Genomic DNA, 7123 nt, shown 5'->3' on the forward strand with positions numbered 1-7123 from the left:
GTAGGAGCTCTGAGCGATACAGGCAAGAACTCCCTCAAGTATCACCGGCTTCCGTACAAAGTTATCTTGAAAATTTCTTGCAGCTCCAACTTTCAATCATAACACCGAAATCAAGGGCAGCTGGTGATTTTCATCCTGCCAAGTCCAACGACAGAAAAAGGATTGCTTGATAATGAACAGAGAGACTCCTTTGCTTCTCCAAAGCGATCCCACACTTATTTACTGAGCAAGTACTAGGCTGGTGGGTTAACTGGGTAATATTAATAGGTTCTAGGCTTCTCATAGACTAACACATTTTTGATATTTGGAGAATGTGATTTAAAAAATGAGCTTGAGGGGCACCTCGATGGCTCAGTCGGTTAAGCATCCGGCTTCGGCTCAGGTCATGATCTCACGGTTCATGGATTCGAGCCCCGCGTTGGGCTCTGTGCTGACAGCTCAGAGCCTGGAGCTGCTTCCGATTCTGTGTCTCCCTCTCTCTCTCTGCCCCTCCCCCACTCACACTCTCTTCGTGTCTCAAAAATAAACGCATGTGGAAAGAAACAACCCTCTGAGAAGTGTTTGCTCACTCTTGCACGGGGCCCAGGTCAGCCAGGAAAGGGCACTTTGTTTGCCCCGAGATGTCCCCACCGCCCCCCTGGCGTGACCCAAACACGCCGCTGACCAGCCTGGTGAGCTGTTCAGAACCTTCCAGAAGCGATCTCTGCTCCCATGATTTGTCTGTCTCAGCCACTGAGACTGGAAATAATGCTCAAGCACGGATGTGTGCACCCTGGTACGCGGGTCTGCTCTGTCTCTCAGAAGAGCCCTGAACGCACCTGCTGTGCTCAGAATGCCCCAGAGGATTCCATCCCGTGCGGTGTGAAAGCCAGATTCCTCAGGGGGCCCTCACAACCCCGCACACCCTGGATGCGACATCTTGATGACCATCCATGCGGACTGCCCTGGGTCCCGTGCCCTGCTGGGGCTCTCTCCTTCTGCACCTCTTGTGTCAAATGCCACCTTGCAGACCCCCCAGGACCTTGGCACAGCATCTCACCCAAGCAGGGGTGGGGGGCAGAGAGGGGCTAGGCTTCCCGGGCAATAGCCACCACCTTCATTGTCTGAGGACATCTGGGCACAAATGACCTCTGAGTCACAAATGTCCCCAGCTGGATGCTGACAATTCTGCCCCAAAAGTTCTTTCTGGAAGGAACTGTCTCCTCCTTAGACTTTTATTAAAATGCAAACACTCTGAGCTGAGTAACAGGTTACTTACAAATCATTTCCTTAACATGTGAGTCAGTCAGAAGGTTTCAGAGCTTTCTTCTAGCCAGAGAAAGGAAGGTTGAGAGAGAAGCACAAAAACACGTCCTTTTTTCTTTCGGAAAAGACAGGACATTGTTCCTATTTAAGGGGTTTACCTAGAGTAGATCCTGAAAGGGACTCTTAGCATTTCAGTCTCAGTGTTTTTAAAATTGAGTGGATTTTCAGTGAAGGTTCTGACATAAATCCTACAAAATGTGTTAGGCGGGCTGCTGGAACCGCTTACGACAAACTTGGGCTTAAAACCTCACAGGTGCATTCCCGCCGTCCGGGCGCGGCCAGCAGCTTGGGCTCCGTCACGCTGGGCGCCAGCAGGGCCCCTTCCGGGCGTCCTGGGGGAGAGTCCAGCCCTCGCCTCTGGCTTCTGTGACCTCAGCCTCTACGGCCGTCTGTGATCGGCCTGCCTCACTCTAACGAGGAATCTGTGATACGTCTCAGACATTCACCAGTTCGAGGAATGGGAGCTCGGATCCCGTGGGGGCCATTACACGGCCCGCAGAGCAGGGTTGTCCCTTACTTTCACTGATGGTGTCTCTAACCCAGATCAAGGACCTTAGCTGAATCCGGACACTGACAGGGGAGGCAGTGGATACTAATTAAACCCCACACAACTCTGGCATGCTAAGTGAGGGTTAGGGGGGCAGCTGCCAGACAGAAAGAATTAGGCAGAACTTTGGAGCAAAGGTTCGCCAAGTGACTTTTCTGCAGCAGAACTGCCCACGTGAGTCTCCTTCCCAGCACTGGGGGGTCTCAGCAGAGTGATTAAGTGGCCACCCGAGGCCCCAGCGGCAGCCATGGTCTGGCCACGTCGCTCATTTCTGACTCACCATTTAGAAACATTCCCTGGGACCCGCCGTCACCTCTGGTATGAATACAAAAGCCATTAAACTGTTCCCGTCGTGCGACCTCTCCCAGGTCATTTCTGGGAGTCTCCCTCCGGCTGCCATTTACGTCTCAGCAGTAGAAACTGACGTAATAAGAGTTTGCGGCGGAATGTAGTTAAAATTTAATATATAAATATTTGATAGAAATGGACTTTGTGAACAAGACCCTAAAGAGAGGAGTCACAAAAGAAACCAAGATGGACTGGAGAGATTGGATGAAAACCAACGCCCCCCAGCACGCCAAGACCCTCCGACGCGCATTCGCGTGCAGGGCACGGGCAAAGAGGCCAACGGGAAGTACGCCCAACATTCGCGGGAGCCAGAACGAGGATCGAACCTTCGATGGCTAACGAGCGCCTGCAAACCAGTGAGTAAAAGACGCCTGGGGGTCAGAATTTCTACACTTTTAGGGGATGCGTGCTCTGGTCGGCAAGTCTTCAGTTTTATCTTCTGTTGGTTGTATTTTTCAGTGGCTAATATTTTTGTTTGGTGAAATCTTGAACCAACATTGTTTTGGCTTCTTCATTGTTCACTTTGATTCCTAGGGGGTTCGGTCGGCCTCACCACATTTACTGAAACACACTTCCATATTTTGGCCTATGATTTATTTTTATGCCATTTTTTAAATGTTTATTTTTGAGAGAGAGCGAGCGAGAGAGCAGGGGAGAGGCAGAGAGACAGAGAGTCCCAAGCAGGCTCCGCACTGTTAGCACCGGGTCTGACACAGGGTTTTGACCTCACGAACCAGGAGATCATGACCTGAGCTTTACGGACTGAGCCCCCCAGCCCTTCCCATGAGATTGAGGGAGACTGGAGCCCGGGGAGGGTCAGTACTTTTCCAGGGTCACACAACTAGGAAGCGTCAGGACGGGGACACAGGGCGGGTTGGGACTCCCCAGGTTCCGCGTCACACAGTAGGGAGCCTGGGCCGCAGTCTGCTCGGGAACCCAGCTACACACAGCTGAGCAAGGCCCCCCTTCATTCTCCTCTGTTACCCGACCCCTTCCTGCCGGAGGGAGGAAGGGGTGAGGTGGGCAGACGTCCAAGTCTTCTGACTTGTTGTGGGACAGTGAGTTCAGTCCCCCTCATGACCTGCTGTGCCCTGACCTGCTCCCTGGACCACCTCGCTTGGCCCACTTGGCTGAGGGTCACTGCTCTGCCCTCCTGATGTCCTTCCTGGAGGGCAGAGGACCGACGTCCCCAAGTGCTGCTGGGAAGCCTCAGGGTTCAAATGAGCCGAGCAGCCTTCATCATGGCCCCCCCCCCCCCCCCGCGAGTCCCTTCATGTCCCTGAGGCTCACTGCCCTCCTGTGCGCAGGACAAAGGGAGGCCGGGTCACGGTCTCAGCACCCTGCACTCGGAGCCTCACCCCGTGACCTTCGGCGGCCAGAGCGTCTGTCACCATCGAGGATTCGTTGAACTCCTGGGTGGCGAGCCCCCGCATCCACTGACACGACCCCTTGAGCTTCCAGGGTGTGTATCCCGGGCCTCCGTCATTCAGCGGGCGGCTTCCGCGTTTATTAGTACACAAGCGAGCAATCAGCCGGAGCCGCCGCGCCATCTGGAGAGGAAAATCGGTGTCTCTATATTTAGGCCAGATGGGAGCTGACTCAGCCCGACTGAGCGGCATGGGTCTGTGCACATACGTGCCAACAGCGCTCCTGACAGGAGCCCTCGTTGTGTTCCAGCTTCTGGGCGGAGCCCCTGTTTATGGGGAGCCCCGAGAACAGCCCGCGGTGTCTGTGCCAGTGGGGACACCAGCACCCGCCAGACTCACAGCCGCCCTGGAAAACGCAGCCTGTGCGCGCTGCCGGGACCCTGCTCCAGCGGAGCCCCGCCGCCGCCGGCTCAGCCCCCGCAAACGGGTCCCGATGTGATGGCCGCCTGGGCCTCGCCGACCGCGTCGGCGCTTGGGTCGTTAGCGCTCTCTGTCTGATGCATGAAGTTCAAGCGAAATCCCTAGGACTCCGGAGGCGTTTATTGACTTATCGTCCATTTGCTGCAAGAACTGGTCGACTCTGCAAGGCGGCCGGGTCCGCGTTTCTCGTGGACAAGCGTGTCTTCTCCAGCTTCCCTGACGTAGGAGGGCACGTAGCGCGTGTGATCAGGTTGTCCGCGGTCATGCTCCGGTGCGCGGGGTGGGGCCACGCCAGTTAACAGCTCCGTGTTTCACTCGGTCGCCCTCGGTCCCCCACGAGACCCACCTGGGCCGCGTCCATCGGGCTGTGGAGTCCCACCCAACAGAGGCCGAGTCTGGCTTCACAGAAAAGGGACCCACTGAGAAGACCTTGGAAGCCTCTCGGGATCTCTGTATTCGGAAGCCACCCGGCAGTGATGATGCCAAACGTGGCGTTGGTGGTTTGCTGCGAGAAAGACGTGTGCCCAGGCCCGGCGCGGACCCAGTGCCCCTGTGGGCGCCGGGGCAGCCTCTGAACCACGCGAGGATGCTCCCCGTGGTGGCCCCGGCCGGTGCCGGCTTCCCCGTCCCTTCTGGAGTGGGAGGCACACAGTGAGACCCCTCCCCAGCGCCCCCTGCACCTGGATGAGGCCACATGACCCAGGACATAGGGGACGGACGCCCCCCCATGGGCTCGCCCAGACCCCCTCCGCCCCCGTTCTCTCCCCTTCACTGCTTCCGAAGAGGGTCCCGGGGAACAGCAGCGAGCCAAAGGGAGGGAGGGACGGGGTCCCCCAGCGACTCCCAGAGGGAGGTCTCCGCGGCCCCCGCTGGCCTGGGGCGTGGGGGGAGGGGCTCCCCGTGCGCAGACGCGGGCGGACACACCGCAGTTTATCGGGACGCCAGCCAGCGGCACGCGCCTGCGTTAACGCGGAGACACAGCCGCCTCAGCCCGTCCGCGTCCGCGAGGACCCCACGCCCCAAAGGTTCATGCGCATGCGCGTTCGTTCTCTTAGTTTAGCAGTTACAGGATTGCCAAGGACTCGCACGTATTTTTCTCTGAGTTTTTCTGTGTTTTCCAGATTTTTTATTTTAAAAAAATACTTTGCAGGGCGCCCGGGGGGGCTCAGCTGGTTAGGTTTCTGACTCAATCTTCGCCCGGGTCCCGGTCACGGTTGGTGAATTTGAGCTGACAGGCGGAGCGTGCTTGGAATCCTCTCCCCCTCTCTGCCTCCCCCCTGCTCCTGCGCGCTCTCTCTCTCTCACAGAATAAATAAGTAAACTCTAAAACATTTTAAAAATTAAAACTTTGTGATTATGGCAAAAACGTATTCCCATGAGGCTGGCGGAGGATTTGCCGGGGCATCCAGGAAGCGGTGACTGCTCCTGGCACCATGTTCCTTCCCGGCGGAAAACCAGAGGGCAAACTGTATTAAAACCTTGAAAAGGGACAAAAGGACGACAGCTCTCCTCCCACCGAAAGTCACGATGTCTGGACACAGGTTATTGAGACCCTGACCACGCGGAAAACGCACCGACTCTTACATGCAGCCTGGGCTGAAGTCTTTGCTGCCCGACACACACAGTGGTCATCCTTAATCCTTGTGCGGCCGGGCACTCCACAGCGATCACGCGTCTAATCTGCGTGCTGCCGAGTCGTTAACCCCAAATTAACTCCTGGGGGGCTCAGGCGTCTGACTCTTGATTACGGCTCAGGTCATGATCTCGCGGTTTCCTGGGATCGAGCCCCAGGTTGGGATCGTGCTGGCAGAGCAGAGCCTGCTTGGGATTCTCTGTCTCTCCCTCTCTCTCTGCCCTCTCCCACTCATGCTCTGACTGTCTCTCTTAGAATAAATAAATAAAACTTTGAGGAAAACAACAACAACAAGAAAGACTGGAAAACCAAATCCCCTTCCCTACCTGCACACGGTACAGGCCAATACCGTGTACATAGAAATCTTCGAGAGAGGTACGGAAGAGGAACCAGGGGGCTTCCACCATCCCCAACTGTTCCCGCCTTGAAGACTGATGTGATGGCAAGCGCCGCAGCAGCTGCCCTGTAACCACGAGGAAAGATTAGGGCAATCATAAACGTACAGCACAGACGCAAGGGACCCAGGCCTCAGGACTTGCTATTTGTGGGGAAAACTTCCCACTGACAGGAATTACTAGCGGCTGATGTGTTTCTAATCCACATGAGCCTGGTCTCCACACCACACATGAGGAAAGCGAGGCACAGGGAAGTGAAGAGATGTTCCCAAGGCAGGAACTGCGAAGCCAGAGTCCGCACACTTCATTATAACCCAACACCGTGGAAAGTGCTGCTAGGATCTCAGGGGTACGCGCATCTGTTAGTCCTGTTTAGGGGACAGTTCTGTTATCCTAGGTGAAAAGAATATTGGTCACCCTCCCTCCGTGTCCATGTGTACCAGCCTGCTCTGCTGAGGTACCCTGTGAAGCAGCAAACTGGAGTGCGGGGCCTCCGGAACATTCTAGAAGGTCACAAAAACGCTCCCTTGTGTCTTTGGAGCCTGAGAAATCACGTGCCCACAGCTGATTTTTACCAAACAGAAAAGCTCCCTTCCGGGAAGCGGTGCCGTGAGTCCTAAAGTGAGTGCCTGCCCAGCCTCCTGCTAGAACATTCTGCTACCGGGAGAGCAGACGGGAGCAGCAGAGCTCTCTTACACAATCCTTGAGCTGAATACCTAGTCTGATATAAACTTCATAAACACGAAGTAATGCTGGCTCTTGGTCTGGGGGCAGCGACCTGACTGTTCTGACATCCTTGCTTGGCAAGAACTCTGGGATCATGGGTGACACCGGACCCTTCGCCTTGGCCCAGACAGGCCCAGGGACAGGAGTGGGTGCGGTGCCAGCGCTTCCGGAAGGGAGCCCTTGTGATGGATGCCCTGCCTGGGTCTGCTGTCCTGGGGTGGGGGGGGCCCTCTGCAGGGGGAGCACACTGCGGGGGAGACCCCTCTGCAGGGGGAGCGCACTGGCTGAGGGGGACCCCTCTGCAGGGGGAGCACACTGGCTG

Source organism: Suricata suricatta, chromosome 14 (genome assembly GCF_006229205.1).
Source record: "Suricata suricatta isolate VVHF042 chromosome 14, meerkat_22Aug2017_6uvM2_HiC, whole genome shotgun sequence".
NCBI lineage: Eukaryota > Metazoa > Chordata > Mammalia > Carnivora > Herpestidae > Suricata > Suricata suricatta.